Source organism: Arvicanthis niloticus, chromosome 23 (assembly GCF_011762505.2).
Source record: "Arvicanthis niloticus isolate mArvNil1 chromosome 23, mArvNil1.pat.X, whole genome shotgun sequence".
In the NCBI taxonomy this organism is placed as follows: domain Eukaryota; kingdom Metazoa; phylum Chordata; class Mammalia; order Rodentia; family Muridae; genus Arvicanthis; species Arvicanthis niloticus.
Genome location: NC_133430.1, coordinates 11,323,200 through 11,349,998, shown reverse-complemented (window position 1 = coordinate 11,349,998; position 26,799 = coordinate 11,323,200).

Here is a 26,799-nt window from a genome sequence, read left to right as displayed (position 1 = left end):
ATTTAACCCAGCATGTCCCATATCACCTTCTGGTACAGTTAATCTTGGTTGTCAACTCGGTTGGATTGAGACACACCTGGGAGTTTAGCAAGTACACTCCGGATAAGCGCTTATGTTTCCGGAGATGATTGACACAAGGAAAAGCAACTGGGGTGCTGGGGGAGCTACGCTGAATGTCAGCACCAATATCCGATAATCTGGTCCCAGGCTGGAGTGAAAGCAGATGACAGTAGGAAGCCAGTCAATGCCTGCAAGCTTCAGTCTCTCAGAGACAGTGTGTGTTCCATTGCCACACCTGGTGGTGGGCCTCAGACTCCACCTTTTCAACATGGCCTCACACTAAGAACTCTCCAGGGAGCACCCATGCCTGCCCTGTAGACCTCGGCTTGCTTTTCAGAGGACATTCTTCCTTGTTCTGAGACTTTCAGCTTTTTGAACCGAGCAGCAGCTGCCATTTTGGGCCTATGCGGCCCCCAACTATGAAAGCCAGTAACAAACCATCTTTTAGACTTGCATGTGCAGATTGCTCCCGTCTATTGGGTTTTTTTTTTTTTTTCCTCTTTAGAATGCTGACTAACTTACCTTCTTTAAATAGTCCCCTTTACTCTCTACAAACTGAATTCTGGGCATTTCTGAAATAGCACTCACTGCTCTGTCTCCATGTAGCCTGCCTGAGCTTTCCCAGAGTCTAAGTAGATAGCCTTCCATGTTCCATCCATGGCTCTCTTCCTGATCTACCCATCAGGAAGGGAATGACAGTGCCTTTCTCTGTGCTTGACATGGGTCCCATCAGAACCACATGTTTCATGGAGTTTCTACTTTCAGCTGAATTATAAATGGCTTCTCTTGACTTCAAATGTATTTGAAATTGCTTTGCTCAATCAAAATCCCCACAAAACCACCCTAAACCCACCTGCCCAGCCACCTCTACCCTGGGTTGAACATCCTTGGCCTGGATGCTTGCCTCAGTCTTCATCACTGCATTGTTTTAACACAGCCTTTGGCTCTGAAATAGCTTTTCACAAGCCGTACAATTGTGTCTATGACATTTCTCCCTTTCATCATGCAATGCTCAGCTGTTCTTCTAATGCCAGATTGTCCTTGGCATTAGATTGACTGACTGATTGATTGATTGATGATTGATTGATTGATTGATTGATTGATGCTAAAATGTAAGTTCAATAAGGGTGAGGTCCTTGGCTTGTCTTATTCACAGATAAATTTTCAAAGGCAAAATCCAGGCTGGTTAGTAGCTTGTCTTCAGTAAATTCTGAAGTAAATTAACGAGCAAAGTGCAATGTTCTGTTCTTAATCTGTCGTCACAGCTGGCTTGAAAGCACTGTCGAGACGCTAGCTGCACTGTGTGTGTGTGTGTGTGTGTGTGTGTGTGTGTGTGTGTGCTATGTCTGTCACCTGGAACACACATAGGGCATGGGCTTCAGTAGCTTTCATTAGATTGATGAGAAGTGGAATATTTATTTCAAGATTGCATTAGCCAACTGATCCTGTGACACAGGCGTATAACACAGACTACTTGGGAGACTGAGACAGGAGAACTGAATATTCAAAGTCATTCTGGGCACTTAGTGAGAACTTGTCACAAAATCAAAAGTAAAATCAGGTCTGGGGAGGTAACTCAGTAGCAGAACTCTTATTGAGTCTGCAATAAGCTCACGAGGCCATGGGTTCAACCTGGGGGTTTGCAAAAATAGCCAGAAAGATGTAAGTGCATGAAGAGGTAGAGGTGATAAGAAATAGCCTATGCCTTCCATCCCTATGACCTCAGTTCTGTAATAGTACCCAGCAGGCTCACTGCCCCGGGTTGCATCACATGCATCACTCTATCACCTCAGTCCTCTGTCCTGCCCGGCATCCTCTATGGGGACAGAGGGTGAGAAAGTGCAGAATCAAGGACTTGGGATCCAGAGCAGGTGAGAATGCAGCAGCAAGCTCCTTTATGAACTCTCAGGGAGTGCCCGTTATACCCTTTACCAGTGCCACATTGGTCCCAAGCCAGCATGTCCTCTGGTGACCGGCGTTAATGTGGAAGCAGCCACCACCCTGGCATCGGGTCTTTCTGTTCCTCTTAAATCACTATTTTTTTAATTTTTAATTTTTTATTGGATATTTTATTTATTTACAATACATATGTCATCCCCTTCCCCCTTCCCCCATTCCCCCTCCCTAGAACCCCACATCCCATCCCCCCTCCTCCTTTTTGCTTTTATACCATTTTAATTACATGCATGTATTAAGGTCAGTTCTAGGTTGAGGGTCTAGCAATACAATAGATGCAAATAGTCAAGGAGCAAGCAAGACGATAAACACAAATAGTCAAAGAACAAGCAAGGCAATAAACCTAGTTACATGAACACTCCCGTGATCACTGTTTCTAAGGGCTTATCAGGATAACCAAAGTATCTGAGCCTACATTCCTGTCCTAGACCAAAGTCATTTTCCTGTCTGGAGCCTACTTCCTTGTTCTAGCCTAAAATTCAGATTTCTGACTAAAATTACTTCTCTGTTCTAGCCTAAGATTTAAATTCCTGCCTGAAATTTCTTCTTTGTTCTAGCCTAATGTCCAGGTCCTGCCTGAAGCCCACTTCCTTGTCCTTGGCCAATGTCATATTCCTGCCAAACAGCCCATTTCCTTGTCCTTAGTCCATGTCAGATTCTTGCCAAGATCTTCCTAGATCATTCATACTCATTCTCTTCTTAAACAGTCCCCCTATGACAGGAGTTACCACCACCCTACTTTAGGGATATGAACACCAAGAGATGTTGGCTCCATTTGAGGAAGAGGTAGATGGTGGCTAACATTGAATTCGGGCTTCTTGGAAGGGTTCTTGGGGGCTTACTCACTTTGCCATTGCTTTCTCTTGTCTTTCTAGAGTTCTAGTGGGGTTGTTTTCCAGATTGTGTTATTCAATGCCACTAGCCACACGAGGTGTTTTAAGTATAAATCAATGACAATTAAATACAGGTTGGATCCAGTTACTTTGCATTACTAACCACATTTCTTTTCACTAACCACATGTATCCTGTAGCTGTCATGCCAGAGACCAGAGCACCTCCCTTGTACATGACCCTCATGAACAACACTGACCAAAAATACAAGTTTCATACAGCCAGAGAATACGTTACATATTTACCGTTTTTATATTTTTTGAATGAGCTTGGAAAGAAGATCTCCAATAATTAGCATATAGGAAACTTTAATAAATATTAACCACCCAATCCTCAAAGATGTCTTTTTGCCTTCTGATAGCAAGCAGGGCTCTCGTTGCTGCAAATAGCCAACACTCATATAAATCAAACTCTCCCCACTGGCACAGGGGGAGACAGCTCCAGGGCCAGCATCCCCAGTGCGGCTGTGACATACACACAAGTCCTTTATCTGCCTGTTTTACTCCTAATTAGAGATGTTTATTGTGTTCTTTGTCCATATGGATTTTTTCTTCACAAATATATTCGACTACTTAGCAGTTCTGAACTTCCATACCCTAGAGAGAAAGCTTGAAGTCAGAGTCTATTAAGGATGTGTGTGACACTCAAAGTTTTCCAAGACTGATTTGATTTTCTTTCATTTCATTTTCTTTTCCAGTAGCTGTGTTCTCGGAGCTCTCTAACCTCTTGGTTTGTCACCAGCAGCCAGCAGTGTGTTTAACTGTGAGACACAAGTGGCTGAGGCTCAGCTTCCACCAGGTGTCCGCGCAGAGCTGGGCACAAGGGATTTGGAAAGATCTGCTTGTCTTTGGTCCTGAAGAAAATGAGGGAGCTCCAGGGCCTTTCCTATCTTTTGAATAGAGGGAGTACTGACATGGTATTGTCATTCAAATTGTTTGATTAGGATTCACAAAGCATTATGCTGGGCATTAAGAACAGGAGATAACCCAAGAGTGACTCCAATTCCCATCTCTGAGGGAAGTGTACAGGAAAACGGTCCAAAAACCAATAACACCGGAACACGGACCAAGCCAGATGCCAGCAAGTAATAATACGAAGTGAAGGCAAGTTATAGGTCCAAAGCGGCAGGAACAGGGCTCTGTCAAACTGAGTCTTAAGAAGGACTTGAGGACACAAGGCAGGCATAGGCAATGAAATAGCCATGTAGGGTAGGGACTAACATTGGTGTGTCTACACAAAGACGCAAAAAAAGAAAGAGAAAAGGAGACCTGGATGATGACATCAGAGACGCAGGCAGAAGGTGGGAGTGGAGGCTCCTGGGTATCAGAAGGATCTGGATTCAATTCAGAGCTCTGGTCATTGAGTGGTGATTTCATGTGACTGACATTTTAGAAAAAAATTTATTACATACAAGAAATAGATATGATGTGGGTATGAGAGACAGAGGGGCGGCCATGAAAAGACAGTGGCTGTAGTCAAGGAAAAGGGTGTGCCGTGTGGAGCCTGGTCTGAGGGAGGCCAGGTACACATGCATGGTGTAGGTACGTGGTGTGTTACAAATGATGTGAGGAAGCTGGGAAGGTACAGGAGAAAGACGCCCAGCTGGGGTCCAGGTTCTGCAAGCATGAGAGAGGGGAGAGGAGATGGCTCAGGTGATAAAGGTGTTTCCCATGCAAACATGTCAGCCTGATTCCCCAGTTTAAATAAAACAGCCAAGCGTGGTAGCCTACACTTCTATCTCCAGTGCTGGAGAAGCAGAGGCAGGATGAGCTCACTGGCCAGGCAGTCTAGCCTGCCCCATAAGCTCCAGGCTAGTGAGAGACCCTGTCTCAAAAAATAAAGTGGACAGCTGCTGAAGAATAGTGTCCAAAGCTGACCTCTAATCTCCACCTGCAGGAAAATACTTGCAAAATACTTGCACAATCACACACACACACACACACACACACACACACACACACACTATACACATAGAAATAGAAGAATATGGGAGAAGCAGCTACATGTGAATTTCAAGTAGACATTTGTTCTTCTTGTGACTATGGGCCATATTATATCCAAGAGGTCTTAAGGTAAAACTGAATTTTTCATTTCTCTGAAATGCAGACCTAAGGGTTCCTCTAGATTTTATCTGCAATCAAACTAACTATGCATGTGACACTTGCTGGACGTGCCTAAGTGACATGTTGTTCAGCAAGTAGGGCGAGGAAGTATTAGGTCCCAGACAAAGGGAATGGGTTTCTGAAGGACCCAGGCAGGCATAGCTCTAACGACTTGGTAGAGGGACAGTGACACTCAGCCTGCTGCTTCCAGCATTGCCAGAGCTCAGAAGTCAGAGCAATGGCCATCATTCTAGCTTAGCTCTGGGAAGAGCCTTCTCTCCAAGTCTGAAGTATGTGAGGTTCACTTGTATCTACTGAGGACCACAGCTGAAATCGGCCATTGTGGCCTCCTGTCTGCCTTTCAGAAGTCAGCTGGATCTTAAGTGGGTAGAAGTCAGCAGTCTGTTGATGTCACAACTACTCCTGCTCAGACACGTAGGGAGGAGCTGTCGGTGTTGGAGATGACACCAAATTTGTTGCTCAAGCCTGTGGGGAGTGAAGGGTCCATATCCAAGCCTGTTCAGCCCAGACTGGCTGCCTTTCTTCCATTGCTTGGTTCCCCCTGTACTCTCAAAATGGTACTGGCAAAGTGAGAAGGAGCGGTGTCCTTGAACAGTGGTGTACCTGTCTCAGGGCTGTAGAGGAAGTTAGATGTCTGAAGAATGCAGATGTGAATTGTTGCCTCATGCCATGGAGTGCTGAGCTCACGAGCATCCACCAGGATGAGAAGTTTAGATCTGTGTTAGCTCCTCTTCTCATTGCTGTGATGAAATACCTCGGAGAAGCCACTTCAGGCAGCAAGGGGTGTATTCTGACTCATGGTTTCCAAAGATAAGATCCATCACGGTAGGAAAGACAGTGGCAAGAGCTCCCTCACATCTGGACAGACCAGACAACAGAAAAGAGTACTGAATGTAATACCAGGATGTAAACAGTCAAGGCACACCCTCAGTGACCTGCTTCCTCCACCTAAAGCTCCAGTAGCCTCCCCAAACAGCAAACCTGCTGGGACCTACGTGTGCAAACACGGGAGCCTATGCGGGACATTTTATAACCGAACTATACCAACCTGTGAGGTGGGAAGAGATGGGGGACAGCGGGGAGGAGAGGCAGAGAAAGAATCTGCCTTCCAGAACCTGTTCACAGAGGAAGCCACCGGTGTGAATAAGAAAACACCTGCCTTCCCACGATTGCTACTAAGAAGCAGAATAGGACATTAAATAATGGCCGATTGGCCTGTACGTCTTCTGCAGGAAAACAACCAATGATTTCAGAGAACTATATTATTACTGTGTGTTTACTTATCCTTACCTGATAATCATCTGTAGCTCCATCTGTCTTTTTAGGGACACGTGACAAAATGGAAAAGGTCATAGCGGACAAAGACCTGCATACGAGATTACTTGTGTTCCCTGAGAGGACTGCGCAATTATTTGTTTTTGATGAGATGACAGTGAAGATAGAATTGTTCAAAGGAAATGCTTCTCAAATCTCATCAAGCTGTCCCCGACTCCCTCTTACTTGTGCATAACCCCACCTTGCCGGGATGCTCTGTAGGAAGCCATGCGCCAATGCCAGGAATGACTGGAAGGAATACATACCTCCTCGTCCATGGAGTCCCATGGGTTTCTGCACCATTGAGGTGCTGTTCATGTCGAGTGGCAAAACTAGGTCTGTAAATTGTTTTCCAGATAAACTCAATTGTTGTCTGCCTTCCTCTGCCCCATGTTAGTTTAGCCTTTCCCTCTGGGACACTCCCATTCCCCCAACCCTGCTCCATCTGCTGCCTCAAGGATACTTTGTGTCTGATGTTCTCTGCCGTCACCTGCAGCCCCTACATCCAGGGTCCAGCACAGAGCAAGCTTGTTTTCTAGTTCTTCAATCTATCTTCCCAGTTGTCCCTATGCCCCTCAAGTTTGGGACCACAGCCTGCATATTTCTATAGCCTTGTGCTTGGCAGAATCACTGTCCCTCGAGTTTTGTCCAGTACATTGATGCATTTCCAAAAAGTGTGAGTTACTACAAGAGTCCTGGACATGCACTCTGAGACTCTTCATTCCCGGCCGGAAATGGTTGTTAGATGGCTCTGTGTTTCAAAGACCACCCTGCTAGTTCTTTATGGGTACTGCAGGAGGGACACCTGCACTATGCACAATATTGAGACACTGAAAGGGGGCTCTGTTGAAAACGCTCTTCTGCCTTGTTTCTTGGTCTCACCCAGAAAGTGGAGGCCACAGGGCACCACAGACTCTACAGCATGGGATCCCACTGCTATGGTCTCTGACACAGCTGTGTCACTGACATACTCTGTAGCCTTGAGCAAGTAACTTTCCTGCCCACCTCAATTTCTAGCTCCGACCATAGGGAAAAAAGGAATGTATTGACCTCACAAGGATGCTGTGAACAGCAGATGCTGAACTTAGGCAGGTCCCAGCATCCTACCTGTCACACAGTACAAAAAAAAAAAAAAAAAAAAAAAAAAAAAAAAAAAAGGTCCCATCCTCACTGCCATCTTGTCTGTGTAGCTGAACATTCATTGTTGAGTGTGTCTCCTGGGTCAATTAGGACCATTCTACACTGTAGCACCACTTGAAGAAACCCAGAGAAATTTCTTATGCTCACCTTCCTACCCTTCCATTATGGTCTTCCCAGAATACCCCTTTTACAATTGGCTCTGACTTGTCCATTTCCATGTTGGTCACAGGGCTGGCTCAGCTGTGTCCTCTTATTGCTTAAATGTTGCAAGCTGGACCAGCCCATTCCTTCAGACTTTACACCAGGGCATGAGCTGTCACACGGGCACCCATGGGTGGACTCTCACAGTCAGGTGGAGAATCTCATCACCTCTAAGTTCTGAGTACATTCTAGGCAGGCTGTTAGGCATGACCTCTCAGCTGATTGACAGCTGAATGAGTCTGGAAGGTAGCAAGGTACCAACTCTGATGGACACATTGTCCCAGTTACTACTGGACAGCAAGTCATTTCAAAGCTTAGCAACTTGAAGCAATTTGTTATTACTAACACTTAATGGTTCTGCAGCTCAGGAATGTATTTATCAAGAGACTACAGAATGTACATGATATTACCATAAAATACTTATAATAAAACCTACCCATGTCTTACCTTCAAAAGTGATAATTAAAATAGAAAAAAAAAGAAAGAAAATTTCAAGTAGGATTATATCCATCATCACATAGAAATGGCTTCCTCATCCTAGTCAATGCAGACCACCAGCTAGTGTGTCTGTCAGCGACCAGATCAGAGTGTGGAACTGCTCCACAGACAAGCCTCCATTAGTCAAGGAATCCAGAAAGAATAGGCGGTAGAATTATGCTGATTTTTAAATATAATTTTCCAGTAGTTTAAAAAGAATAAGTTTTTCATTTAAAAAGCCAGCAGGATCAGCAGGCCACTAAGTTCTGTTTTAGTCAGAAATCAGTGGGTGGGAATATAAAGTCACATTTTTTTTTCTCCTCCTAGATGGAACTGGAGAAGCAGAAGATCTAACGAGTTGTAATCAGCCGAATTTCCTTTAAAAAAAATATAAAAGAGAGAAGAGTTGTAGCCTCCATCTTACATTCTATCTCTTAATCCAACATAGCAGTGGCAAATTACCTAGGGCAAGTGCCTTCTTGAGTATAAAACCTTTCCGAGGGAGGAGAAGGAGGCCCCTCTGAGAACTCTCGATCTATGAAAAATCAGAGATTTAGAGACCAGGGTACCCCAGGGCCATTTGTATGTGAGACCTGTGGACTGAGTTTATCTAATGGTGCTTTCCTTAAATCCCACACCATGGGGCCGCTCAGGGTCACCAGCCCTGTGTGAAAGCCAGGCACAGCTGCCGTGTGATCAACCAGAAGGCACTGCCACAGGGGTCAAGTGCAACCAGAGAGCTGCCCTAGGAAGCTGGAGATTGGAACCAGAGACGCTATTGCCCAAGAATAGCGTTGACAGGCTGAGGTTGACAGGCCACTTGAGCCAATGCCACTGATGGCTACACTTCCCTGGACCAGGTTCTTCATCTTCACAACTTAAAGTTCTGTACATTGGCTGCTCAAAGGTCATGTGATAAGAAGGCCCAGAACGGATGCCCCAGGGTTGCTGGCTTATGTGCGTGCTGTACAGAACTGTGAAAAGTAAACAAGGCGTGTATCTGAGAGGTCCTTCGTAGCACTATGGTGAGCAGTGGCTTGCTAACTACCTTTAGAGACAGTGATTCGGGAAGAATTGATGCTATTACTCCCAATGACCCAACACAATGGACGACTTATGGATATTCTTTTCTGCCTCAGATCCCTTCCTCAGCAGTGGGTGTGTGAGCCCCTGGTACGGGTCCATGTCAGCAGTGGGTGTGTGAGCCCCTGGTACGGGTCCATGTCAGCAGTGGGTGTGTGAGCCCCTGGTACGGGTCCATGCGCGAGGCTGTGGATGCACTGAGCAGATCCTATGCATATTGCAATCACTAAGGTGACCCGCCACAGAAAGTGCAACTGGTGCCCTTCTATGTGAAGAGAAGTTTGCCATGCGGTGCCAACTAAGCTGGCAGGCTTTCATCAGTGTGTTATCCTGTATGACAAGTCACGGTTAAAGCTGTGGTCCCTCATGTCAGAACATCAGGGTAGATATCTGCACCACCAAAGCCACAAGGCCCTTGTTTGTGGTAGAGGTTGGACCATTTCCTGCCCAGCCCCACTACTACTTTTCCCTTGGGATTAAATGAGCTTCTGCACCCAACGCATCCAGCATGACAGCTGTCATATAACGTAAGTACATAATGAAAGTGGGCCATTTTATTCAATCCTCCAGAATCCCATAGTTATACCACAACCCTTGTGGCCTGCCTTGCCCTGGACTTCTTGGGGCTAGCCTTGATCACATGTTTTGATCACCTTTTGCTAAGTCCATCACCCAGACCTATGGTTTTTACAGCCATGCTAGGAGATGGTGCCTCCTCCTCCTCCTCACTGTCTCTGTCTGGTGCATGTGATCAGGCACTAATTCAAGTGAAGTCCTAACTGATAGTCCCACATGGCCTTCCAGACTCCAGCTTTCATCTCCAGCTGTAGGAGCTTCCAAAGCCAGTCACAGCTGGTGTGTCATCCCCTCAGAGCTCCCCAGGGCCAATATTATCTAACCATATCTTGCCTGTTGCTACATCTCAGACAGTGACCCCTTTCCACAGCCCCACCCCACCCCCAGAGCTATCTACACAAGTCTCCTTGCCGTCTAAAGGGCCTGCTACCTTTCTGGCCACGGCTTCAACTCTTCATTTTAGGGTGAGTTTCTTATAGCCATTGAATCACTCAGTGTTATAAAAGTTCAAAGGCCTGGTCTCCTCTGACTCTGCATTCCCGTATGTAGCTGGGCTTTGCATTTAATGGGTGTCTAATCACCATATATACTACAAGAAAAATGCAGAATCCAGATGCCTGTAAAGCAGTAGGAATCCTGTCAAGTTCTCAGTCCAAAACTCCCAGGAATTTCCTGGGAGAAGCCAGTAACTCTCAGTCCTGCCCCTATTGTAACCGGAGGATGAGACACAGACACAGAGCATGTCACCAAGAGATGTGTTCTCTTGTCAGCTTCCCTGACTTTGGGAGTTTTCCATGTGACTCTAATTGTGATAGTTTGTATATACTTGGCCCAGGGAGTGGCACTATTTAGAGGTGTGGCCTTGTTGGAGTAGGTGTGTCACTGTGGGCATGGGCTTTAAGACCCTCATCCTAGCTGCCTGGAAGCCAGTATTCTGCTAGCAGCCTTCAGATAAAGATGTAGAACTCTCAGCTCTGCCTGCAGCGTGCCTACCTAGATGCCACCATGCTCCCTCCTTGATGACCCTCTGAACCTGTAAGCCAGCCCCAAACATATGTTATCCTTTATAAGACTTGCCTTGGTCATGGTGTCTGTTCACAGCAGTAAAACCCTAAGACACTAATCTTACATTCAAAAGCCACAGGCCCATTCCTGGCAAGCTTAGGTAATTCTTTACTCTCCAGCACATGGGTGGACAACAGAGATCTGGGCAATCAGGATAACCCACAATTAGATATGGGTGAGAGTTTGGTTGTGTTCAGAACAATCCATATTGAGCTCCTGATAGTACAAGACACACAGCTGTAGATGAAGAAGAGTGAAGAGATACTAAGATGTCTATATTCTCTTTGTCTAGGCAATCATGAGATTTGGGGGTATATAAATTGGGCAGGTGATGCCAAACTGAAATGTAGGGTTGCAACCAGGAGGAGCTTGGGATCAGTTTTGCCCCAGGACCACATAACTTCCATGCTTACCCAGGCAGAGCGGTGTCAGGCCCTGCGTGGGTTTGGAAGATAAGGTTTGTGTGATTCCATCATTTCATCTTGCAGAATGAACCAAAGGGAGCAAGAGCTATTATCAAGGGATGTTGTGAGGTTTGAATGGCATCGAAGGACTATCAGGGAAAGTATATCAGGATCTATAGAGCCCTAAGGATGACAAGCCACAGCTCATGATGATTGGCATTGCTGTTGTTGCTTACAGGAGTTGGGTCTCACCTGAGCACACCCACCTGTGCTGTGGCCTCCAGTATTCTCCTTAGATACCTCTGTCTATTTACCTGCAGGCTTCCCATTGCAAGGGGATTTTAGGTAGTTTACAGAAAAAGCAAGGGCAGAATGTTAGATGGTGACAGGAAGCTGAAAATGGGGGCAAGGGGAGAGGAAACATTGTTATATTTGGTGTGGTGTTGCATGGAGCTTCTGGGCTTCCCAGTGCCAGCAGCAGCAGAAGGCAGAGGGCTAACCAAATGGAGAAACAACAGGTGGATCGGAGGGTTACACCATCATAACTGAGAGTTTCAAGGACCCAGACAAACAGCTGACCCCGGCTGGGCTAAGGCCCAGGAAACTAAAAACATGGGGCATTTACTAATATATTCACAGGCTCCAGGTTGAAGCCTTCTTTGTCTCCCCCTGCCACACAATCTTTGTCAAAGCTGTGCCAGGCAATATGGCTCTTTCTAGAACACTCTAACACCTCCGTGCTTCCCCAGCAGTCACGGATATCAGTCAACTTGGTGAAGCAAGGACTCCCTCCCAGGTGATAATTACAGACTGGATTTCTGAATAAAAGAAAAATCGAAAAGCCTCAAAATCCTCCGGGGATTAGCTGACCCTGATTCTCAGAGATGGAATTTAGTCAGAGAACTTTCTTCTGCTTGGTGATGTGTCAAATCCACCCTGGGATAGCAGACTTAACTAGTAACAGCAGCCAACAGTGAAGAGCCTCCATCACTGTTTATTTAGCAAAGAGAGAAGCCTTTCTTCTACTGAGGGACAGGTAGTGGAGGCAAAAGGGTCTGGAGGCCAATAAGCATTTGTCCAGTCCCTTCCATTAGCCAGGCTGGTAGCCCCTTCCACTCTTTACCGGTGCTTTTCCATCTCTTTCTGCCTCTTCTCTGCATCACCTTACCACCTCTCCCTCCCATTCATCTCTTCTCTTCTCTTCTCTTCTCTTCTCTTCTCTTCTCTTCTCTTCTCTTCTCTTCTCTTCTCCTCTTCTCTTCTCTTCTCTTCCTTGGCTGATTCAGAGTCTCTCTCTCTGTCTCTCACTCTCTGTTTTCTCTGTGTCTCTGCCTCTCTTGCTCTCTCAGATATGTGCTTATCTTTATTGTTTTGAATGTTGAATTAGCATTTTAACATGGTCAATCTGTATGTGCACCTGCATGTGATGCATTTTCGTGTGTGTGTGTGTGTGTGTGTGTGTGTGTGTGTGTGTGTAAACACTCCCATGTGTACATATGAGGCCAGAAGACAATATCAGGCTCCATCACTCTCTGCCTTATTCCTTGAGACAAGATCCCTCAGTCAATCTGAAGTCAGGCTGGTGTCCACCAGGCCCCCAGGCATCCTCCCACATCCTCACACACCGTTGGAGTTGCAAGTGCACATGTGGTCACACCCAACTCTTTACATGAGTGCTGGACATTTAAGTCCAGGTCTCCATGCTCCTGCAGTAAGCACTTTGCTCACAGAGCCATCTCCATGCAACCTGGAATTAATATTAGATCCTTAAGAATGATGGTGAGAGGAGCATTGAAGAGATGGAGGAGGACTTAACACCATGCTGCCACCTCTGGGGACAGAAAAGGGTGCCACAGGCCAAGTCACATGAGTGGTTTCTTGAAAAGAAAAAAAAATGGATCCGCCCATGGCTTCCAGAAGATGATGGCTGCCACTAACACCAGACTTCAGCAAAAGAACACAGAGCTCACGACAGGCTGCCCACCTATAAACCTGTAATACATTATACCACATTGTCTTAAGCAATTAAACGGGTCCCAGAGGCAAAAGAAAAGACATGCACTGACCTCAGCCCTTCCTTTCTCTTCTATTCTTCTGTGTTTCTCTTTGACCTTGTCTCTGATCAACGGTTTCCCTTGGTCAAATTAACATTTACTTTCCAAATGTTTTGTTTTCCCCTTTCTTCACCGTGGTATTTATTTATACAATGTTGCTTCTAAGAAGGCGGAGCCTGGAGCTGACAACCCTGGGTTTTCTCTTTGTTTCCACTTACTCTGTACCAGTCCTGGTCTTTCTCATGTGGTGCTGGCTTATTCCACTTGTTTAGGAAGCTCAGTCATGTCACCACGTTAATGAACAGAGTATAAGGTTCTTTCTCTGACTATGTAGCCAGAACAACTAGGCTACCCTCCTGTCCTCTGTGGTCTTCTGCTAGGGACCAGGTATTGGTCCTCCCCTGAAACCCCACACATTAGTATGAAGGAGCCCAGTCCTCGGAACAATAGCACTGAGATGCAGGGCCTTTGCCAGGTCATGAGGTCACAAGATTCTCATCCTCATGGATGAGGTGCCTTCTACACCTAAGGGAGTTCCTTCCCTTCCACCTTTCCATCACCCGAGAACTCAACCAGAAATTGTCACGTAGGAAACAAGGACCCATCCAGCCATCTGTCACCAGAAAACCAATCTAAGACTGCCTTGATCACGGACTACCCAGCCTCAAGAACCATGCATAGTACATTTGTGTTATTGATAAACAACCCAGCCTCAGGCATTTTGCTCCACAATCACAAAGGGTCTATGGTAGCCCCCCTTTAGAGGCTGTAGACTCCTGCTCTGAGAGATGCTGATGGGTAAAACCTGAGAAGGAGAAGAACCAAGCCTCCCTTCACACAGGCCTTGCCTCCTTCAGGGAAAGTCAGTAGTTGGTGTTGTGGAGGAATCTTGAAATTGATCCTGTCTTAAAAACCCAGCTTTGAACAAGAATAGCAAATAAATAAAAAATAAATAAACAAACAAACAATCAAACAAACCAGACTTGTACATTGTAACTAAGGCGGCCAGTCAAGGCCATAAGAGTCCTTCCTCATCACAGAAGACACTTGAGTGGAACACAGAAGTTGGCATTGATCAGAGAAAAGGAAGACATGCTTACAGATTAAGCAATATCACACACCAACGCTAGCCACAGTCAAGCTAGCCCTTGTGCAAGACCAAGTGATGCTCACACAATCCCCAAAGCCAGTGCAGTTGTTCTCCACTGTACACTAAGTGGATGCACAGCCTCCTCCTTGTTCTACCGCTGGCTGGCTGGACCTCCCTAGGTAAATTACTTACCTTCTCTGAGATTCAGGGTTACCAGAGCAACAGTGTTCTCCTTGAAGAGACTATTGAATGAGAATCACCCAGATCAGTATTTTAGCAAAGTCATAAGCTCAGTGATGGTGACTAGTGCTTGCTCCACAAAGCTCCTAAGAAATGACTCCCAGACACAGACAGGAGACAATCTGATTCAAGGTTCTGAAGAGGACAAGATCACTGATTTGTTACACTAGGCAGGCTTCTGTCAACTCCATGCTGGTGTGCTTTAGCATTTAGTGCAGAAAGCAGGGACCCAGGAATGACTTCCCATTGTCATTTGAGTGGGCTCGTGGAGATGTGTTCTTTATGTCTCATTCCCTCCATGACAAACACCTGGGGTTTGCAGCCATCAGAGCCAAAGGGGAGCCCAGACGTCATCTTTGTACTACTACAGAAAACTTCTCAAAGGAGGGGAGCTGTAAGGGAGATAGTATTTCTTGAGCCACCACTAGCCCCTTAGCAGACCTCTTGGGCTGTCTTCTGAGGCTCTGCCCCCACCCCCCAACCACCATGGAGACAGATCGTTGACACTGTAGGAACCAGGATTCTGAATCTCATTCAGCATTTAATTAACTAGAGTAGACCAGGCACTCCATGGCACCACCGTGATTGCAATCTGTGAATGGATGGGCATTTTTATCTGAAAATGATGACCAGCTTATCTCGTGTCGCACAGCTATCACACATGATAGGTATCTCTCGTTATCCCAGCCAATCAAACACAGAAAGTTTATTAAGATTCTATCATGTGAAGTTATCGCCAGAGATAGGATTTTTTTTTTTTCATCTGAATGTGCAAGGATGCAATACCGTATTTTGTCGAAGAGACCCTCGGGAAGAAAGCGGCCAGGAAAGTTATCCTTTAGGACAGCCTGTTAATCTCAGTCCATGGCAGAGCATTTGGCGAGGATGGCCACCCACATCAGGAGTGAAAGAAGCACATGGCTCTCTCTCTCTCTCTCTCTTTTTTTTTTTTTTTTGAAAATGAATTGACACCGTGACAGAAAGACACAGGTAAAGAAAACAGCTGTGTGACCTTAAAGAGGAGAAGGCTTGAAAATGGACTATTAGGCTAGTTAGCTCAGTCTGAAAGATGTGGGCTTTGAACTTCCTGGAGTCCACGGCAAAAGATAAATGATATGGCTTCTGCGATTTGTGGGGCTCTCGAAGTAACTTGCCTATTACTTCAGAGACGTCAGTTTTCAGCAAGACTGGTTTTTGATGGGGAACTTGAAGAAAATCATTCACCCGACTACTCAGCTGTTCATTGATACAGTCAACGAACGTCGTCAATTCTCTTTATATAGGCTGCCATATTGGTGCTGGGTCCCCAGTGATAGCCAAACTCGCTTTCTCTTATGGAGTGGACAGGTCATGCAATGTGACGGTCAGGTAGTGTGACCCCGCAGTACCGAGATGTGGGAGTGTTTCCGGCTTCGGGTGACCAAAAGCATAGCTAACCTTCCCATAGTCGTTCAAAGACAAGATAGGACTCTGGAAGAGACATATCTGTAGAGAAGAGGTGGGTTATGCGTTTGTGGGCACTGGGATGAGAAATGACTTTTGTACTGACAGCCATACGAGTGGTGACTGACAAATGTTAGCTTCTGTCCCACGCTGGGGGCCCTCTGGACCACTTATGACTTCTCCCGACTGCCATCCTTTGGGGTTCCAAATGAAGGAATGATGCAAACAACAGAAGTCCAGAGGGAAGCCACAGTCCACAGCCAGGGTGCAGAAGACATCGTTACTTTTGGGATAATCACAATTGCCTGGGTGCCTTTGGCACTCATTCAAATGAGCTGAGAAACACTGTTCTTCCGAGGCCTCTGAGAACCCTGTGGAGGGATTCCGTAAGTTTTCCTGAGACTTCTGGAGTTTACAAAAATCTCTCCCACATTCTTGGTCTTGCTTGATGCCCATAACTCTGGTGCGAAGGTAGCAGCTAGTGGGATAGAAGCCTGCAAACATGGTCTGACCCCTTGCTGTGTTGTATTCCTGTTTGGGTCCATGCACCAGTCCCCGCCCCCCTCCTCCGCTCAGGCTGTGAGCTCTCAGAGCCAAGGCAGCCTTGGCACTTCTGCACTCCCACAGAGAATTCCAGAGTCACACAGCCTGGGTGTTACACAAATTAAAATGTAACTTCGTCCACTGCCGAAGGTGGGAACAATAATAGATAAATTCAAAATATAGTTTCAAATCGCCTATTCCCTGTGCCAAGCCCAACAGGCGGGGCTCAACTTCCCTCCATGTTCCTCTACCATCTTCCCTACAGTTGGGGGAGCCCCTTGGAGTGCCTGGGCTCTGTCTCACTGCTCCATAACTCCATGCTATTACCTCAAAACCTCTGACAAGAATGCCTCTTTCGACTCATTAGCTTGGCTTCCTCATTAATTCATTAGCGCTTGGGAGCCCCAGAGATGATCTTTCTCTTCCAACTCCAGGCTCTGCCCTTACAAATTTCATTTCTGAGCGTTCCCTCACATTCCGTTTACTGTGACATCGTTTATAAAATTCTCCCTCGACAGGAGAGGAGTCAAAAAAATAACTATAGATCATTTTAAATTGCTCTGGCTGGTGCTTCTGCATTTTAAGGATATCAAGGTGGGAGAAATGCTCTTAATGACAGGACGACACGTGGATAAAAGGCTGACAGGGTGACTGCGGTACCAGATGCTCCCACACACCCGTTAGCTGCTTCCTTCCTGGGCCTGTTGGAAGCAACGGGTGTCAGGTCAGCAATTAGACTCCTGCACACAAACTGGAAGTGCCACCTGACCTCCTTTAACACAGCCGTCACTCCCGCACATGCCATCTGAAGTATGCCATCACTGGCCACCATCTTTTCCCTGCAAGGCTGCGAGAAGTTCTCAGGGACATCTCCTGCCTCGTGCCCACACAGGTTAATGAAGTCTGTGCTTCCCCTGAGTGTCAGAGAAACTCACTCCCAGGGAGGGAGTGCCTCTGAGTCCATGGTGGGTAACACCTAACATCAACCTTCACAGAGCTTTTGATTCTTCCTTTCTGATTATAGGCTGGCTAGCTGGCATATCATGTTCAAGCTTCCTCTGTGGTAATTCTCTAATTTTTTTTTTACATGCACTTGGTCCCTTGGAATAACACAAATGGCATAAGAACCCAGTGACTTAACTGCAAGCTCCATATAAGGCACTGATTTACCTCAGGGCACTGATGGAGGTCTGTTATAGTTGGATATTTCTGATTCCTAGATACAGACTAAGGTTCTCAGGGCAGGGAAGGAAGAAGGGTTCAACAAGGGATGGATTGAATAATTGCATGCACACAGAAGGATCCCTGCCTGATAGCCGTTCCAGAACTAGGGTTCCAGGTATTACACCAGCAGGTGCTGGTCCAGGTGAGCCATCTCTGGTTAAGGGCAGACAGAAAACTCAGGACATCACTGACCATCAGTGTGGCTATCTTTAAAGAGGCCTACCGGTAGGTTTCATGGTTGACCTCTGGATTCTAGAGCTATCAAAATAGTAGGGTTCCAAAACAGGATGGCAACTATAGGAAAGGGACATCTGAGTCCCCTATAACAAGCATCCCGGTTTCCTTTTAAGAAAATGCCCTCTTTCAATGTCAGCCTCTATGGGTCAGGAGCATTTGACTCTTCCCACGCCAGCAAACCAAGGACACATGCAATCCTCACTTTGAACTGACACAAGAAGTCCCAGAATCAAAGCGAAGGGTCCTTGCTCTTTGGGTTATGCTACTAGTTTTTAGCATCTAATGAGATTCCTGGATGTCTGGGGGCTCATCATGAGAGATTGCCTCAAAATAAAGCCAACAAGTGTATGAAGAAGAGTGAAGTCAGACTGGAGTCACTCAGCCCCTTGCATTATAACACAGTAAATAGAACTGTGTTCTGGCCAGCCCAAATCACAGGGATTCTGGGGACCTCTCTCATCAAAGCTAAATGGGAGCGTGGGTCCCACAGCAAAGATAAAACATAGCCACCCAAACTCCAGCATAATACAATCCTGGGAATTGACTCTCTGAGTCCCACGTATCAGGGTCTCAAGAGATTCCATATCCACACCAAGGCAGTCTGAACAGGAACTACGCAGACACCACCAGAAAGGCTAGATCACTTATTCTAAATTCGCTTCTAAACCTAACACACACAACCCCAATGTGTATAGGGATCAATGTAAAGGAAAATGACAAAAAAGGATACTCAGTCTCAAAAGGAAGCTCGTGTGGCTGCTGAGGGGCCTGGGAGAGCAAGGGGTGATTTTTACCCTCATCCTAGGGATCTTCTGGCCTCTGTCAGCACTTGGCATAACTTCTTCTCAGCACCAGAGAACAACTCCTAAAATACCCAAGAGATCTGCTTATTTGGCTAGAATTCTCAGTGCTAGAACATACATGGAGACTAGTGGAAGACCAAAATAACATTATGGGGTGTGTGTGTGTGTGTGTGTGTGTGTGTGTGTGAAAGAGAGAAAGAGAGAGAGAGAGAGACAGAGACAGAGACAGAGACAGAGACAGAGACAGAGAGACAGAGACAGAGAGACAGAGACAGAGAGACAGAGAGACAGAGATCTACAATATCTGAGAAGAGGTGAGAAAATGCTTCAGGAGTGACCTGTAAGCAAGTCTATGAGACCTTTTCTTGATCAATAATGATATGAGAGGGCCCAGTTCACTGTGGGCTGAGCCACCCCTAGGCTGGTGGTTCTAAATTCAATATGAAAGCAGATTGAGCAAGCCATGGCCTCTTCTTCAGTTCCTGCCTACCAGTTCCTGCCGAGACTTCCCTCAGTGATAGCATGTGACCTGAGAGTTGTAGGCAGAAATAAACCCTTTCTTCCCCCAAGTTGTTTATGGTCATGGTGTTTCATTATGGCAACAGAAACCCCGAGCACACAGATATTACTACTGGGGACTGAACCTGGGGCTTTCCACTTTCTATTTGGAGGCACGATCTTGAACTAATTTTGTAGCTTTAGCAGACCTTGAATGTATCATCCTTCAGCCTCAGGCTCCAGCACTAGCAGGGGTTTCAGGCCTGGGCCACCATGCCTGAGTTTATATTCTTCAAAACAAAGACCTAAGTGGTATATATAAATCACAGGTAATATGATTTTATAGGGCATAACTTTATTGCTCTGCTTTAATCTAGCATTTCTGTAAAAGCAGTAGAGAGGCAACAAACATGGAAATTCAGGCTGTGTGTCGGGGTGTGTCATCAGGGTGACTTCCCCCCCAAACCCTCATATCTATAAGATGGCAATGTCTTGCATTGAATCCTGTGTTAACCATGCTCTTAGGTGAAGTTTTTACCGGTCATGGGAGAGAGAAATTCTTTGGCTTCTTGATCATTACAGAGCCACGGTTTAGATGTGGAAAGCAGAGCCCTGATGTCTGTAACTGTTGGTCATGACCTTGGCCCCATGAAGCATTACTTTCTGGGCAGGGCCCTGCAAGCTATGATGAAGCCCCTGTGTGGGGCTGTTTCTGCCCAGGCTCAGGGGTCACCCAGAATACAGGTTCCCTCTCTCCCCAGTCTTTAATTAGGAGGATGTCTTTCAAAGGGTGTTCTGTAAACATCAACGTTCTCATGATATGGTGGTCTGTAAACATGAGCTTTCTCATGTTTTCTGCCAGAGACAATCTTCAGGCAATTTGGTTTTTGCCGTTCTCTGAACTGGAGGCTGGGAGAAGAAGTCATTTGGAAAAGATGAAAACCAAAGGCGGGGGGTGAGGAGTGGGTGGCGAGAAAGACAGAACCACACAGACGACTTCAGTGGGATGTGGCAAATACAGAGACCAGGGCATTCACAAAGTGGCAGGGAAGGCCAAGTTGAAAACACAGTTTCAGAGTTTCAGAATGAGAAAAATCAAGCTCTTGGAAGGGGTCATGTGCCACTGCCTGTGTAGTCTAAGCAACTTTTCTCGATGCGGTCTTGTTATTTTTCCATGATGGAAACTGTTAATCACCCATGAGAGTGACGGTGAGAGTCCTGTAGAGTCATCCTGCCCCCATTTGAGAAACAGAAAAGCGTTTAAGAATCTGTGAAGCAAACAGATGATTCAAGGTCTGTATGACAAGGATCCTCATCACAGTGCCAGGCCCAGGACAAGCAGAGACAACCATTGGCAGATACCAAGACTCCCTGACAAATGAAGATAGATAGATGTTCAGCCCCTTTGCCTCTCCTGGCGGCTAACTGACAGATTGTTCCTTCATCCAAAGCATGCACAGTTTGAAGAGCAGCCAGGTCAGCTGTGAGGAAGGAGGACAATCTGAAGAGCAAGGGAAGATCTGGGTTCTCCACGTCCTAAATCCCACTACTGTGTTCAATGTTGCCATGAGTTGAAAGGCTTTGGGCAGATTTGCAGAACAGTGGAACTTCATTCTCCCCAGCCTGGCCCAGAACATGTTGCTTGGGGATGATGATTAATATCGACTGTCAACCAGACAAGAGACAGAATCATCTGGAGACAAACCTCTGGCCACATTTGCGAGGGACTATCTAGATTAGACCCACCCTTGCCACGGGCATCGCCATTCTGTAAACTTTGGTCCTGGGCTGACTAAAAAAAGAAAAGGCAGACTGAACACCAGCATTCCTTGCTAGCTAACCAGGTAGCAGTGAGACCGGCTGCCTCATGCTCCTGCCACCCTGCATCCTTGCCTCATGCTCCTGCCACCCTGCATCTTTGCTGTGGCAGGAAGCCACTATAACTCTCAGCCTTTGAGTCAAAGCAAACCTGTGCTTCCTTGAGTTGCCTGTGCCTGGTGTTTTGTCACAGCACTGAGAAAAACTTAACTACTACAAGAGAAAAACTAAAGTCTTATATGTAAACACACACACAAACACTCAAATGGTCCTCTCTTATCCAAGCACCTTCCAAGAACTATTAGTTAATCAGAAATTAAGTAAGGGGCAGATGTTAATAAAAAATAATAACCCAAGGAAACAGAAGCCAGTAGAAGAAATCCGATGTTAAAAGAAGTCACCGGTTATCATGGGAATAGAAATTAAGAGCTGGGCGTGGGAAGGTACACCTGAGATCACAGTGCTCCGGCAGCTGAGCTAGAGCAACCTCTAGGTCAAAGCCAGGCTGGGCTACACGATAAGACCTCAGAATTTGATGCACATGGAGAAAGAGCCAATGCAAGGAAGAGGATGTAGCCTGGAAGAGTTACTAGCTTCACTATAATGCTGACTAACGTTTATTTTCAGACCCAGTACACACAGCATACAGAGACGAAAGGAATGGAGTTCGATATGCCCACTCCATCTTCTAGGTTCTTGGTCTTCTCTTTCTCCTTTGTTAACATGGCATGGAGGAGCCTCATCTAGGAGGAACTGGCAGATCGGCGCTGGAATGCACCGAGCACTAGCCAGAGCCCTGGACCACAGTGAACAATCTGACGTGCAGAAGTACCTCTTGACCAATTTGTATGGACCACAAATCAATATTGACCCTGCAGTCCCTTGGATTCTAGTTCCATTCCAGTTGTCAATTCTTTATCAATTAAAATGGAAGCACCCGGGCTGCTTGTCCCTCAGTCTGACAAGCCTCAGGAACTGAGAACTTGAAGATAGGGCGCAACCTGCTTTTCATTTCTACCAATCAACTCTTATGCTCTAAGAAAAAAAAAGAAGCAGAAAAATGGAGATGGAGATGCCCCTAGACCTCCCCTTAGAACATAAACCATGGCTCGTGCTTGCCGAGCACCACCTGGATGCCATCCTCATTTATGATACCCAAGAACATGTTACCAAGACAGCCACATCAGATCTGTGTGTGGTCTATGAAGTGTCATATGTCCACTTAGTTCTTTGCTTAAGATTCCAGGGTGGTATAGGGTGCCCAGCCCTAGTGAATGTATATATAATTTAACCCCTACATCTAAGGCTCTGAAAAAAATTATAGAAGGTGGGATGGGTAGAAAGATTGTAAGAGCCAGGGCATCTGGATGTCTAAACTATAGAGGCAGCATCTTCTAGAGAAGACAAGAAAAATGAAACCATCCTGTGAAATCCCAGCAATATAGCTGCTTAAACAAGACTGAACAATGAAACCAGTTGACACTCTAACACAGAATGGGGGCGAGCTTGAAAATCTCATGGGAACTCACTTATAGGTGAAGAGCTACAGATAATTAATGACTTCTAAGGGGGGGGAGAGAGGGAGAAAGAGAGAAAGAGGGAGAGACGGACATAGAGAGACAGAGACAGAGAGAGACAAAGAATCAGTCTTCTCTGGGGATGAGCTCTTAATTGGTTATCTGATACCAAGTTGTCAACTCTAAACACACACACACATGCAAGCAACACTAAATGGACTTGGCAGGTTATATGTATGTATCTGTGTATATAAGTGTAATAATAATTAAATAAAAAGAAGCCATTCATTGGAAAGGGAGTTAGAGAGAACAGGAGAGGGAGGAGATGGGGTAGGAATGATGTAAAACACAGTACACATACATAAAAAATTTTAAATACATTTTTTTAAAATATTTAATATATATACATATATGTGTACATGTATAGACATTTTATGTATTTGTATTTTTACATTATATGTGCATATTATATATAATATGTAATTATTATATATAATATATTATAATCATTACATATTATATAATATATCTTATATAATTATATATATGTAATTACATATTATAATATATTATATATAATATAATATAATACATTCTATATATTATAAATGTTATATAATATATATTATATTACATTATATATATTATAATATGTAATTACATATATATATAACATACATGAAATATATAAGACATAGTGTTGTATAACCATAAGGGATAATAATATACCTTAATAAATGGTCCTATAGAAACTGACACTGCAAGACTAACCACATCAGAGTCTCTGCAGTGACAAATGCTGGAGCATGTCAGTGAGCTCCCAAAAGCAGGAAGGCAGGACACCTCAGAGCGCAGCCTTTGCCACCGACACAGTGACACCCCAAGCAGTAAGGAAGGCAGCCTCCCTGGATTCAGGCTATAACAGGTCTTTTAAAGAATGGTGATGAGTTGGTTTGGCTTCTGTCTGTCTCAAGTCCCTCTCCCCTCTTTCACACCATTTGTTTGTGAGTAGACAGAAACAATTATAGTGATGACAAACAATTAGAAATACCAGGAGCAGAGACTAGAAGTGAGACATGAGAGAAGGACGCACGTGTATGCACACACACGCTGCGGACGTGGGGGTGGAAATGACTCACACCGGTGCAGGGAAGCAATGAGAACGGTTGTAGAGACAGCTTCACGGAGGCGACTGTTTCCTGCATTAGTGGATTCAAGGAAGTCAGAGCTGTCAAAGAAAAACATCATCAGACAGGAAGATGCGTTGATAAACTAAAAAAGAAAGGAAAGAGAAAGTGACGGCGGCAGTGAAAGCCACGGCAGGGGCCAGGAAACGATTAAGAACAAAACCACCTAGAGAATAAATATGAAGGAATAGCACAGAACTCAGAGGAAGAGAAAGCAGACGAAAGTGTTCATACTGAAGATAACTAATATTTTCAAAAGCTAAGCAGGAACTGACGCAGATGTCACTGAAGCTGAGGGGGTACTCAGTGGCATTGGGAGAGGAAGATTTCCAAGGTAAAGAGTTGAGAAACATTTTTATCTCCGGTGGCAAAGAGAAAATAGCAACATAAAACCAAAGCCTCTTGAGACAGCCGGTCATCAGAGATGGAGGGAGAGAGAGTTACATAAGGAGAGCTTCAGAACAGAGGTATTGGCCATCACCATGGCTCAGTGGGTAAAGACATTTGTCCCTGGACCTGAGGACATGATGTGAGTTCCAATCCCCAGTGGTAGAAGGAGAAAGCCAACTCCTGCAAATTGTTTCTTGACTTCTGTGATAGCATGCCTACTTTGGCATGTACATCCTCACATACATACATACATACATACATACATACACACACACATACATACATACACACACACACACATACATACATACATACACATACATACATACATACACACACATACACACATACATACATACATACACATACATACATACACAAACATACACATACATACATACACACACATACATACATACACACACATACATACATACATACATGTAAGAACAATTTTTTCAAAGAGAAATAAGCTGACTAGAATGGATCAAAGATTCCTTTTTCCTTGCTAATCTTTTTTATTTTAATTATCATATAATTACATCACTCTGTTCTTCCAACTCCCCCCACCCCGTATGATGCAGAAGAGAGCTGACCACTGAGGACACATTTCTGAGGGCACTGGTGTGTATCCCCAGATATGCAGGGCAGAGTTTAAACTTCAGCCTTCAGTGCAGCCAGCACCCTAAGTGAGGCACTGACACATGACAATCGCAGCCACAGGGAAGCCCAACAACCTTCTTTGACACAAAACCAGTCAACAGCACTAGTGTCATAAAACCAGAAACACTGTGTTCAAAAGTCTAAGAGAAAACAGGAGTCTGTTCAAATGTAGAAGTGAGAATACATGCCTGTAAAAAAGCATGGTTTAAGAAAACATACAGGGGGACTAGAGAGGATACTCAAAGACCTGAATCCTCAGAACCCACATAGAACTCTGGGTGTCATGGCATATATATGCAGTCTCAGCACTGATGATATATATGACCCTAGGAACCACCAGCCAGCCTCCTCTTCTCTGTGAGTTCTCAGCCAGTGAGTCAGACCTTGCCTCAAAAAGATCAGGTGGTAAACATGTGAAAGACGATGTCAGAGGCTGACATCTGACCTCCATACACACACATGCATGTATGCACATGTACACACACACATGCATGTACACACATGCACACATACACATGCATACACACACGTACACACACATGTGTGCACACACACGCACATGCATACATGCATGCACATGCATACACATGCATACAGGTACATGTACACACACACACACACACAGGCACACAAGGGCATACACACACACACAGACACACGCATGCATGTATCAAGAAAAGAACCCACGAGTATGAAATGTATAAACTACAAAATTTACAATAAAGTAAAATGCAAAACAGCACAATCAACAAAACCCAGCCGCCAGAGAACAAGAATAAGAGAAATATAAGTGTCCTGATTGTTCCCCTTCCTAATAAAAGTCAAATAGAGACTGGAGAGATGATTCAGTGGTTAAGAACACTGGCTGATCTTCCAGAGAAAACAAGTTCAATCCCCAGCACCCACATGGTGGCTCGCAACTGTCTGTAGCTCCAGTTCCAAAGGATACAATGACCTCTTCTGGTACTAGGCACACATGTGGTGCACAGACATACACGAGGCAAAACACTCATACACATAAAAAAAAATTAAAATGAATGAATCCTCTTCAACTTTGAATTGGCCTTGGACTGTGAGATGATTGTTTTTCCCCCAAGATATTTTCAGTTTCTCACAACTTTATTTTCAGTCGTTGAAGGAACGCTTATCTGAAGATCAAATTGTTCCCCGGTTTCTTTTCACTCTCAGTGTGGTAAAGGTAAAACAAACAAAGGAAAACAAAAACCATTTGATTTTCCACTGGAATCATTATATTTCTCCTCTTCTGGCTGATGCAAGCACCCCAAAATCAATAAAAAAATCAGTCTGTGCTAGAGCACAGCTTGTAATAAATCGCCCCACAACCTATAAAGCCTATGACTCACACAAATCTGCATCAAGCAGAGGAAAGAATTGTCCTTTCCCCCAGGAAGGTGCGTCCCAAGTTCCTTCTTCACCCACCGAAGGCTGGCCTCTGGTGCTTGAGTGGGTGACAAGGAGCTTGTGGAGTCTCGGAGCAACTCAGTTTTTTGCCAAGCCTCCCCCTCTGACAGTTATTACTTCAGCAATAAATTCTTCCAGAAAACAAACAGGCATGGCTATAAATTTATTAGCCTGGGCACTGTGTTACTTAACATAACGGCAAGTCTTAAACAGGTAACAGGGTAGTAAATAAACCGTTTTATTTAGGTCCTGTCAGCCCTAAGTGTTTTCAGGGGCCTGGAGAAATGGCGTCGGCCTTTAGAAGCATGAAGTATGCCGTCATAAATCACAGTTGCCCACTCTGGTCTTTGATGGCAACACATCTCCTGAGAAGGGTACGG